At 36.6% G+C, this 11,202-nt stretch overlaps 1 protein-coding gene across 7 annotated transcripts in view; it reads left to right on the top strand.

The window, feature by feature from the left end:
- Window positions 1–1,148: 1,148 nt before the first annotated feature.
- Ndae1 (Na[+]-driven anion exchanger 1) overlaps window positions 1,149–11,202 on the top strand; it is a 93,793-nt gene continuing 83,739 nt past the window's right edge. For 6 of the 7 annotated variants that reach the window (XR_012451233.1, XM_074085310.1, XM_074085313.1 and 3 more), the window contains exon 1: window positions 1,149–1,317. The gene's annotated coding sequence lies outside the window, so the exon portion shown is untranslated. Of the gene's footprint in view, window positions 1,318–1,474; window positions 1,493–11,202 lie in introns of those variants that run through there. The other variant, XM_074085309.1, reaches the window with a different exon arrangement.

The raw sequence follows: 11,202 nt of genomic DNA, 5'->3' as shown, positions 1-11,202 counted from the left end.
AATTATCACGTTGTCGCAATAATATTAATTAGCGTGCCTTAACATTTTTTTATAACAGCTTAGGAAGGTACTTAAGTAAATTCGTATATTACCAACCGACAAACCAGACATTCCAACCAGATGGACGGTTAGTACTAATTTCCCCGCAAAAAACGATATTCAATCTTTTTCTTTTTACGGGAAACGAGAAAGGCTTTTCAATTAAGACACAAATTTGATTCTTTAATTAAGAATTTCTCATCAGGTAAGTTATAAATAACTCCAGGAAATACAGAAGATACGAAATAAAGGCAAAAATTGTAATTACTTCGCAAACTGTTGACGTATTATTTACTAGCTTTGACCTGCTGTTCCACTCGCTTAAATCATGGTTTGTATAAATTCTGACAGGAATTCCCAAATCGTAAGTACAGCGTGATCTTCATTTACGATGTAGGTACTATTTAAGTATAAAGAATACTGGTGCAAAATTTCATATCTCTATACTAAACCAGCCTTATTTTGGAACTTAACATGAATTTTGTGGAATATCGGGATGAAAAATACTCTGTTATTATTAATTACTTAGGTACGTACCAAATTTCATCGTAATCCATCCATTCGAAACACGCCGCGCGCGCACACACACACACACACACACACACAGACGTACACACACTCGTCTTTTCAATTACCTACCAAACAAAATCTACCTTGCATGAATAATATGCAGTGCGATAAAGACACAAAACCCTGGGTGTAAATTTCTGGCATATGTACTACACAACATATCCAGACACAAGATGAATCCTTACTATTTTAACACAAACAACAATCGTTCTTCTTCCATTGTGACACAGTGCTTATTAAATTTAAATTAGCTTTAGTTTTCCAGCAATAAATAAAACGATGAATTTTACACTGAAATCTAAAATCCCGTCTACGAGTGCTACGGAAATTGATACAAAATACCATTACATTACGGGGCAGTGGAACTGTAGAGAGGTAAGTGATAGACTGAACGCTGCAATGTAATGCTTTTTGCGATTTTTCGCGCTGTGATATCTGGGTTTGAGGGAATCGAGTCGGTTGTTTCCCTGTGTGGCAAGGCGGGGTTACCGCGCATGCGTCGTAGATTATTCTCTTAAAAGGCTAGCAGAGAAGCCAGATCATCTCTGAACATGCTAGTCACGACACCTACCCTGTTCAAAGTGTTTTATAAATTTGTTAGTCAAATGTTTTTAAGTGAAATATACAAATAAACATAGGTGTTTTAGTACAGTGGTGTGTAGTTAATTGTTTCGTTTAATATTGGTGTTGACATGCGCTGCTAAACTGGTGAGTTGCTTTTGTTTTATTACGAGATGAGAAAGTTTGATGGTTTTGTTTTTTAAAGATAGAAAAGATAGAAGTATTATTATGAATTTATTATTCGATTAGTTATTACTCTTTTACCTTTTATAGATTTTACGCAAAGTTATCTCACAAACAAAATTGATGGATAATATTTAAGGTAAGTACGGCTTTTAATATGTCGTTTAATAGATTATTTTCATTTGAATGTTATGACTTAAAAACCAAACGAAACCATGAAATAAAAGTTGTATTGTAAGAAAATCTCAATGACTACCTATATCCTTAATAGACAAGAGAAATCGATAGGTAGTAAATTTCCCCTTACAGTCCAATGCCGGTATTCTATATGCAATTTTCAACGCTCCCACGAACTGTCATAAAAAGCTAGTCCTACAGCCAGCGAGTATCGAGAAGAAAGTATTTTTTAATATGAAAATTTTATCTCTTTTGTCACCGAGCGACAAATTGTTCATACTATATAAAAACACTATCTTTCCGCTACTCGCTCGCAGTGGACTAGTGCCCAAGCTTAATTAGCAAATTATCTGAAATCAACAAATTATCGGTACAAATTTATAATACCTTTATATCTACATAGAACAGGTAGGTAGGTACGTTAAGCATACAAATACCTATTCTTCTACATCGGAAAAAGGGAGAACGACATTTGAAAGTGTATTATTTACGGTTAACTAAGCTTCCTCACACTGAAACTTTCACGGTTGCAGATCCCTTCAAAGGATAAGTTTGCCTACCACGTATCTCAACGTTTGTTTAAGTATTGTGTACTTAAGCTTATTTGTGACGAAATAAGCCAAAACCAGAGCACATTGCTTAGCTTATGATATTTCATTGCCACCTTAACACGCGAGGGTTAGTCTTAAATTACGACATCCCATGAAACCATGAAACTCGTAACTTATTCAAAGTCAAACTCAAACTCACAACATTTATTGACAACAAAAACACAGTAAAAACATAAATAGGAGAAGAGAGAAAAATTAGAGACGTTGTGCTGTAGTGTGATGCCAAAAGGACTCAGCTCAGCATGTCAGCATGTGTCGTAGCCCTGTATCAGAGCTGCAGCGCTGCGCTTATTACTAAGGGGCTGTTTCACCATCCATTGATTAGTGTTAACTGACGGTTAAATGTGATGCCATCTCTGTTTGTTTCGTTCGAATAGACGGCATCACATTTTAACCGTTGGTTAACGCTAATCAATGGATGGTGAAACAGCCCCTGAATGAGTTTAATTAAAAAACGCTGTATTTCAGTCTTTAAAAATAAGTTTTTGGTAAGAATGTCATTTGTAATACAAGCATTTTTTGTTAACCTTAGTGTAAGTTTTCGGTTACAAAATACGTCTCGAGACGTTTCGCTTGAGGCGCTGTTCGTGTTTGCATACAGAGTGAGACTTAAATGCGAACGCGATCGAGACGTATTTTATAACCGAAAACTTACACTAAGGGCACTGTACTTGTTTTGTCACCCAAACTACATTTGCATACCAAATTTCAAGTCTATGCCATTAACCGTTGAAGAGTTCCGTCTTGTGGAGACGATCCTGGCCGGATTACTAGGATGTCACTACCAGATTATTGTATTGTCACGCAATTTACATAAGTATACCAAATTTCAAGTCAATCTAACTACTGGAAGTTAGTCGAATTTAACTTAAGTACAAGATTTGATTACAGACAGACAGACAACGGGACAGGTTAAACTAAATAAAAGCTTACAATATTTTTTGGTTAAGTTTAAACAAACAAATACTTAATAAGTAATTGAATGGACAAATAGTGACATCGCAGCTCGTTATCGCCGTACAAAATCTATGGGATTCTATTTCTATTCGATTCCACATTTACCGCATGGGGGAGCCCAAGGGAAGCCTTATGTCCATTGATGTACTACCTATTCAATTTAGGATTGTTTAGTGTGGTTGATAAAGTGTCCATATATTGATCGATGTCCAAAGTGTACCGCGTCAAAGGCGTGATTAAATTTTGGAATCAAAACTAACCCAATAACCTGCTGAAATATTTGGAAAGAAATAGAAGTCATTTGGTAGGTATACTAAACATGTTCAATCTCTGGTAAGTAAATATTAAAGCATTATAAAAAAAAAACAAGGGACAATTGACACCAATTCATCTAGTCCTAAACTAAGCAAAGCTTTTACTATGGGTACTAGGCAACGGATAAACATACTTACAGATAGATAAATACATACTTTAGTAAATACATATTAAACGTCCAAGACCTGAGAACAAACATTCGTATTATTCATACAAATATCTGCCCCGGCTCTCTCTAACCTCATGGCTATGTGGTCGTCAATATTTCGAAAGAATTTCAAGGTGCCTAATACAGTCTTGTTCAATCTCTGGGTGTATTTTTAATTGATTAAAGAGTTTTACTTTACTTTTAATCGCTACCGTCGCGAAGTTTAAACGATAAAGTGGTACAAGATAACTTTTATACCCGGAGATTGCCTTTCCATACAGATTAGGTAATCGAATAATGTCTGTTGAAAATAATTTTGGTTTTTTTTGTTAAAAGTTTAATTGTTTCTAGTTCGAAACGATTCTTGTTTCTATAAACTTTAGAGACCTCGTAAGAGTATACTTCTTCGTATTTAGGGCCTGTTTCACCTCTCTTTGATAAATCATGTGACAGATAAATGTATTGCTTCTTTTGCCACAAAAAACTGTTTAACTGATTACGTTTAGTGTATGTTTTTCTTTTTCAACTGTTTTTTTTTATTTTTTGTGGCAATAAATGATTTTTTCTTTCTTTCTTAGTGTTGTCTCTGCTTATTCAGACAAAAGAAATGGAGACGATATCCTTCATATAAAATGTTGGCCTCGTCAGTCATATTTTCGTATTTATATTACTTTCTCAATTGGAATGCACCAAAAAAAATAACCTATAGTTTTTATTTTATTTTTGGAAAGAATAGCATATTTTAAGATACCATTTTCATCGATTTTGAATTTGGATGAGTATTTAATTTTTTATATTTTTTTACGAAATACGCTGAATGACGTCACAGTGAGACAGCCACGTTCCATTGCCTAGAAAAATTCAGGTCGTACATAATATAATCTGTGGCATTACAATGTGACAATAATACAAGCACGGCTTAGGGTCCTAAATGAACCATGACAAATATATTAATTTATAATACGTCTTAGATACTCGTATTAATGTATTCTTGACAATAGTTTTAAATTTTGTATCTGTTTGAAGACTTTAAAGACTAAGGTCACATAGCACTTGACTGCAACAGAAGCCAAACAAATACACGAAGCCTTTAACGGATATTTCTAGTGCGGTAAATAGTCGCAAGTCGCAAGAGCCTTTGCCATTCTTTGTTACGCAAACCGAAGCTGGAGCTAGCTAGCTAGCTAGATAGCTATTCAAGTTATTTAACGTGATCTTTTACGAAATTCGAAATCTAAGTTTTGTTCGTTTCGTACCGTCCCTCTCACTCTCGTATTAAATAAGATAAGTGTCAGCGGGACGGCAAGATACGAAGTTCGAATTTTGCACTTCGTAGTATAAGGGCCTGAGCTAACCTAATCAAATTCGATTAATTGAAAACCTTCCAACACTTTCATTTCAAAATTCAATATTTCAAAAAAGTTCGATTTTTATCAACAATAGCTAAGAACTACCGTTAAGAAATTATGTTGTTAGTGTTGTATGCTACCCTACATTTGACAGTTGTAATGATGATGAAAACGCGGGTAGTTGTGTGCCGGTGTCAGTTTCGTCGGGTAGTCGCGCGAGCAGAGCGGCGGCGCGCAGTGCGCGTGTTGCAGCAGCCGCTGAGTCGCGTTGCTCCGAAGACGAAGGGCTACGGATTAGCCCGAAACATGTCGAGCTAAACTCGATTTAAGACGTGAGTTATCCGGGTCATTATATTTAATATGTTAAGAAATTCGCTTTCACGTACATACAAAAAACGCATCTGAATCGCTCCGTCCGTTTGAGAGCTCCGATGGCATAGACAGACAGATATTGGCGTCGAACTTATAGCACCCCTCTTTTGTATGGGGGTTAAAAAAATTATAACAAAAATTGAACCGACCACAAAAAACCATGTTTTTTTTAACCAGTCTGAAGTCGGTGCCCCAGCACGAGCCAGCAGGAGTGGACCTATAGTCGTCTACCTCACCTCTATACTATTTATACTTCAATCACTCCTGCTGAGGCGCCGACTTCAGACTGGTAAAAAAATATTTTCATGGTTTTTTGTAGTCGGTTCAATTTTATGTTATACCTAAATGTTTTTTTTTTTCACGCTTTTTAGTGTACTAAAAAGATCTAATATACAATAGTTTAATGTCAACTGCTCGTCAGCTTTTACGAAAAATTGCTTTTTCCGATGCCGAGACATTCATTATTGAGGAGTCCTAGTGCTTCATCACCCGTTCCATTTCACATTATATTGCATATGCATTACGATGAGCATGATCATAAATTGCTTAGCAACTGTGTTAAAGTAATTGAAATTCAACCCGAGAAGTACTTGTTATATATTGAGTAGTCGCTCCGTTGGTCAAATGTAGTCTTCATCATCAGTTCCACTTCACCAAATGATGATTTTCAAGAGCAAATGCTCGAGTTACTACTAAATATATCAAATTACCTCCCTACAATATTTGAAGAGTTCCCTCAATTTCCTTAGGATGCAATCATCAGAACCATATTTGGTGCCTATGGGACCTAGTTAAAAACATTCCTAGACAAACGAAAAAAAAATCAAATCGGAGTTCTGAGGTAATAAACATAAAAAAAAAATACAACCGAATTGATACTCGTAACCTCCCCATTTCTTTGAAGTCGGTTAAAAAACGTTTCGTGTGCGCGTGTTTTGAGTACAAATGGTTTCTTTCTAGAGCTATTATTTCTTACTGTCTAGATCAGCAGTTCTAAACCACCTTCGTGACCTTTATTTATCTCTGAAAACTGCAGATGTTTCCAGGCGTTAAAAAAACTTGGTATTTTAAAAGTGTTTTTATGTCATTGCACAGAATTCATTTACCGCTATGCAATTTTCCGGAATAAAAACAGCTTTTCCAGGGTCCCAAACTATCCTCGTATTAAATTTCATCTAAATCGGTTTAACATTTTAAGCGTAAAGAAGTAACAGACTGGCAGCGATATTTACTTTTTAATTTATAATATTACTTGCTTTTTCCTGCGACTCCGTCTACGATAAATTCGTTTATCGCTGTCCCGCGGGCATCATGAAATTTACTGCGATAAAAACTCTCATAACTCCTACCTAGGGCCTCAAGCTATCTTCATTTAAATTTCATCTAAATCGGTTCAGCATTTTAAGGAAGTTTTAAGGTGGAAAACAGACAGAGTTACTTTCGCATTTATAAATTAAATAACATAGTCAGAATATGATAATATCGAATGTTTTTCCTATATCTAACTCGAAAAGGACTATAGTAATGGTGGCCTAAAACTACGTTTTACCCATTATCGTAGATAATAATCGGTCAATTTGCTTCAATAAATCGCTGACAAGAGCGCTTAGTGCCTTGATTACTATCGACCCTCCAAAACACGGCCGAAATAAACAAAACTTTTAATGTTTCCCAGTTTTCCATTTCAACGTTTGTATTATGAGAAGATCAAAAGACTTTGGTACGGCAGCCATTGTGAATAAACTTCCTAAATTATATTGAAGCTGTATACAAAATACTTATTGATCCAGTGGTGGTGTAGTGGTATAGCACGTGGCACGGAATGCCGAGGACCTGGGTTCGATTCCCAGCACTGGTCTTATTTTTCTGGAGTCCAGTGGTGGTGTAGTGGTATAGCACGTGGCACGGAATGCCGAGGACCTGGGTTCGATTCCCAGCACTGGTCTTATTTTTCTGGTTTTTCTATGCATCTATATTTCAGTTTGTATTTTCGATACTTATTGATAAGCAAATTGTTTGTTAATGAACTTGTTTAAGGCTCCTTTGCCAATAGAGATGTGCGAGGATGTGTTGCGAGGAATCGTTTTTCATGCACAAATAGAAACGCTTCACACTCCGCTCGGCTGTTCTGTTTCCACCAGATATGGGCTTTGCGAGGACAGGTAAATGAAACGTACCTATTGGTTAGTGAAAAACACATTCTCGCACATCTTTTGTGGAAACACAACCTAAGGGCACATTTTCAATAAACATGTAATTTCCTATTGATATTCGACAGTTTTGATATCAGTAGGAAAGCTGTGGTTGTCTATAGTACGTTTATCTATGGCCTGTCGCGTAAAGGGTATTGAGCACGGGCTTGCACGTCGGATTCTTTCAGAATTTATGAGCGATTACATTTGAAGTGGCAGTGGGCGGGGCACATTGCACGCAGGACTGATAGCCGATGGAGTCAGAAGGTTCTCGATTGGCATCCGCGGACCGGGAGACGAGCTGTCGGTAGGCCTTCAACAAAATGGAGCGAAGACGTGGTTGATCGCGAAATCGCGGTGGATGCGGAAAGCACAAGACCGGTCTGAGTGGAAAGCCTTGGAGGAGGCCTATGTCCAGCTGTGGACGTCTTTCGGCTGGCATGATGATGATGACATTTGAAATGTACCATGAGCTTTACGGTAACACAACGAGCGAAGAAATTCAATGGTTGCCTTCCAATCTGCGTTGGGCCCGCGAGGGAACTACGTCCCAAGGCCTTTCATTGTGATAGGAGATATGTGCTCTGCAGTGGGATATGTGTGTATGGGCCGAGATGATTCAACATCAGTTGAAGAGCCGTGGTAGCCTAGTGGTTTGATGTATGGTATAACAGGGTCGTGAGTTTGAACCCGGACTTCCATCTCTGAGTTTTTAGGTATGTGTGAAACAAAATACACTTGGAAGGGTCTGGCAGGACAAGAAAGGAGAACTACCGCCGTGAGGAACATTGCAATGTATAAACAATACTGCATTCGGACTTCAGTTTGGATTTTTTAGGCTATCATACGAAAACGGTGCGAATGAATTCCTAACCATTGACCTTGGCTAACATTTATATTCCATTATGTAAACATACCTAAATAGGTACATACACTCACATAAATACATCCTAGCATTCGGTTTCGGAATTTACATTCCTCTCAATATCACAAAATTTCTCATCGATTCTACGTTTCACCGCCTTCGCTCTTCGTTGACAATGGTTGCTAGACAGGCTTTGACTACAGTCAAGTCTGATTCTAGGCTCCAGCTCACAAATAGAAAGGCTTGTCAACATGCCAAGGACGGGTTCTGCAAATTGTGTCCTATATAAACTAATTTAACGCGTGGAAATGTTATATAAAACTACCTGTCTGTATATATGTAGGTATGTGTCGCCGGCTGATCGTAAAAACCGCCAGATTACGAAATTCCTAGGCATATCATGGAATGGCGCCATTTCATGATATGCCTAAAAGTTGGCCAGGCATATCACGATGTGCCTGAGAAATAATACGGCAGATCGATTAGATCAACGCATTCGTCGATATTCCTAGCTCTATACTGGGCACATCGTAAAATACTTTTCTATGTTATGAAAAATAATTTAGATACGACGAGCGAAGCGAGGAGTAATTAGTATCAATTGTCACCACAACGCACGAGCCTTAGGTATTGTTTGATAAAAATGTACTATTTTTGCTTTAAATTTACTCAATCAGAAATCCGATATAGCGGCGTTTCATGATATGTCTAGGAATTTCATGGTCTGGCGGATTTTAAGATCGGCCGCCGACATTATATATATAGACCAGTATGCGATCTGCAAACAACGTCCCGAGTTAAACAGAACTCATTGGCACAAGCGCTAAGTAGAGTCACAAGTTTAGGCGTTACTTATGTTTGTAACAAGCTACAGATATAGTTCATTATGTTTATGATTTTCCATCGTATTTTATAAGTAAAGTTCGTATTTATCGTGCTCTTTTTCTTAATTAGCTACAGTACCCATCGTACTGCTGTTTTGACACTAAATAAGAAAGTTCCATAATTATGTCATCTCTCTCTCTCTCTTTAATCTCTCTCTCGGATCTCTACCAGTCAACCTTTGAGTAGATGAGAGGAGTAATTAGGGTCCGACAAAGAGTGAGTTTAAGAGTAAAAAAAAATAGTGGAAGCTACTATACAGTCTTTTGAACATTATAATACATAAACTACAATATAAATAAATCAATAAACTACTATATACATATATAAACTACTATATATATGTCTGTATATAACCATAATACATATTATACCTACATGCGAATATAAAACAAAGAAAAACCTCAAATGTTTAAGGAGAAGATGATAATCGAACATGAAACTACCGTGATACCGTTTAATAAGATGATAATCATTAAGATCAGCCAAAATATTATCTGTTATCTATATAATTACGAGTAAGCTACATACCAGATGTCGTAACTATTTATCACATACTTTTATATTCCCTTCTTTTCCTTGACGACGTTATTACATACCTATGTATGCATATATATTGTAGAGCTATAAGATATTTTGCTGGAAGGAGACTTTATAATTTTTTTTAAAGTAAGTAATACTGCATACAGAGATTTTCTAAACATGACTTATTTCGTCCGGAAATCGACCCACTTGCACGTGAAAACATCCCGCATTTCTATGATGCCAATCGATGGATTGGAATAATAAATTGTATTGTATACTTTATTAGCGATTTGCTTTACGGCAACGGAACCCTAAAAACGTGCCTCTTGGCAAAGTAGCTTTTTCTTTTGTGCACTTCTTTGACACCAAGAGGCCATAACATGACTTCCGATTTTCTCTTCAGAGAAAGTCTTCCGCTGTTTTTTAAAATTAATTTCAGCTAAATTTTACTCGTACCTAATAGCGACAAAATTACCTTTATAGAAAGAAACATAATGAGATTTAAGGTAGTTTGTTATACATAAGGCTTGTTAGTAAAACTTTTTTAATATGGCAGGCATGCAGGATGAAGTATGAGCTGTCTAGAAGTTTACATATTATAATTGGGTAGATTCCTTGTTATTCGACCATCTAAACTTGGTTGTTAAATCCCTTTAGGTAAGACTTGTGCTAATTGGGACACATACTTTGACACAATACTTCTCTCTAAGGACTAAAAAGAAGCAAAGTTTAGTAAGTAAAACTAATGATTGCTCTAACCTAAAGGTCAATTCACACCGAGAAGCGACGAAACTCTTAGTTTAGAATAGAATATTATGAATGTATTTGGTCTAAAATACTATGGACATGAAATCTTAATCTGAAATATAACTATTGTTGTAATTTAATGTTTCGTTGTAATTTAGCCAATTAAAAACTGGACTACGGAACCGTCGATGCGCGAGGCTGACACTCACTTAGCCGATTTTTTTATTGTTATTACGGGTGTCTAGCGGTGTGGTGCTCACTTGCCATTGGGTGGCCCACTAACCCATGTGCCATCCTTTTTATGTAAAAATTATAATATATCAAACAACTTTTATGCAAGCAGGCAGATGATTTGCGAGAAAACTCCCGGCTTGCGACATATCAAAACAAACTATTTGAGATGGAGAGCTTAGGTACCTATTTTATTAGTAACTCATAAATCATTCGGTCAAAAAGTTTCTGGCTGAAAGTAAAGACTAGTGAATACATAATAAAAGAATCGTGCAATGAAAAACCCTTATCATGAAAGTAGAGTAAATAATAATCAGATTTACAATTTATGTACTGTGGCCGTGGCACTAAAAAAAGGTGAATTATTAACATCCCCAGTATAAATAAGTTGTTTAAAACTCAACTCTGTCTATGTGTGAAATCAGCGTCGCGTCACAAGCTGAAATTTACTCTACACTATCTGTGTGCACTCACACAA

The sequence above is a fragment of the Choristoneura fumiferana genome, chromosome 3, assembly GCF_025370935.1.
Source record: "Choristoneura fumiferana chromosome 3, NRCan_CFum_1, whole genome shotgun sequence".
In the NCBI taxonomy this organism is placed as follows: Eukaryota; Metazoa; Arthropoda; class Insecta; order Lepidoptera; family Tortricidae; genus Choristoneura; species Choristoneura fumiferana.
The sequence above is the reverse complement of the archived record's forward strand: the minus strand, read 5'-3'. Positions and strand labels throughout refer to the sequence as shown.